Raw genomic sequence first — 1,691 nt, forward strand, 5'->3', positions numbered from 1 at the left:
GACTTAAAAATGAAATTGTTACAAAGTCATATTTCACTTATCTGCCTTTTAATATTTACACAAGATGCACAAGGATTCGAACAAACCAATAAATAACGAATAAATATTAGTTGGGTTTTTTTAATAACGTGACCGAAATAGAATGAAGAGAGAGTTATGTTTTGGCAGAGTAGAAGTGGGACGAAAATGATGAAAGTATTTTGTTTCGTTTAGTTCGGGTTTCTGGTTACAAATTAATTCACATCGTTGAAAATTCTACAAATTTGTTAAAAATTAATTTTATTGGTTGAAGATTTTTTAATTTGTAGCTTCATAGCTCTATCAAACCTGAAAACAAGGTAGAAATTTCTGTTATTCTCAGTTGATAATAACGATTCCTTAAATATTTTGACTTGTAACACCTGGCAAAATACGGCATGTATTTCTGCAAAAGGATTCTTCTTTCGATCTCTGGAGTAACTTACGGGAAAAGCACGCGAAAGGCCATCGCAATTTCTGTGGTTGAATTCCCAGCGGAGCGAAGGAGGTTTTTTTCAGAAGAAATATATTTGAAGAAAAAGGCCTTCAATTTACTTGAAAGTTTATTTCTTCCGTTTAAAGTTTTAATATTTTATTGTAAATTCGTTTTGTTAGTTAGAAATTAATTTATGAACCGATAATTTAATGATTCCATTTGTGGCGGAAGTTATGTTTTTAAATTGAAACTTCATCTTTATCAGTTGACAATTCAACAATTTTTTTTGAAAATGTCATCTTTTTTATTTGAAAATTCGTGTAAGTCTAGTTTAGGTAAAGTAATCCATCATAATTTTATGTAATCCAGAGTAATCCAATGAAATCCGGAATAATCTTAGATAATTCTTTATATAGATGTAATCCAGAGTATTCCTCTTTAACGCGGATTAATCCACTTCTACTAAAGCGCATTTTTAGGAGCTGTATCGTAACATGTTGTAACGTCATATCAGATATTGAGGACAACAAAATTCACTTAAAAACTACCCATTATTGGAGTTGATGTGTGTCGCTAATCCGGCTGAGGCTGTATAGGGTAAAAGTATATGGCAATCCATTATGTCGTGTGATATGCATCGCCGAATCGACTGGGACTTCACAGTTTCAAAGTATATGACCATCCATTGGGTCCCGAGATGTGCGTCGCTGATATGACTAGGAGCTTACAGGGTGAAATTACATGAAAATTCATTATGTCGCGAGATGTGCGTCGCCGATTAGTCTGGGACCGTAGTAAGTGAAACTAGGTGCTAATCCGAAGGGTCGCATGATGTGCGTCGCTGATTCGACTGAGACTTTACTGGGTGAAAGTGCATGACAATCCATTCGGTCCCGAGACGTGCGTCACCGATTAAACCTGGGCCTTACAGGGAAAAACTAGATGATAATCCGTTAGGTTGCGAGATGTGATTCGCTGATTCGATTGGGACTTTACAGGGTGAAGGTACATGACAATTTATTATGTCGCGAGATGTGCGTCGCCGATTAGACTGGGACCGTAGTAAGTGAAACTAGGTGATAATCCGAAGGGTCGCATGATGTGCGTCGCTGATTCGACTGATACTTTACTGGGTGAAAGTGCATGACAATCCATTCGGTCCCGAGACGTGCGTCACCGATTAGACCTGGGCCTTACAGGGAAAAACTAGATGATAATCAGTTAGCTTGCGAGATGT

This window comes from Belonocnema kinseyi, chromosome 8 (genome assembly GCF_010883055.1).
Source record: "Belonocnema kinseyi isolate 2016_QV_RU_SX_M_011 chromosome 8, B_treatae_v1, whole genome shotgun sequence".
Lineage (NCBI taxonomy): Eukaryota > Metazoa > Arthropoda > Insecta > Hymenoptera > Cynipidae > Belonocnema > Belonocnema kinseyi.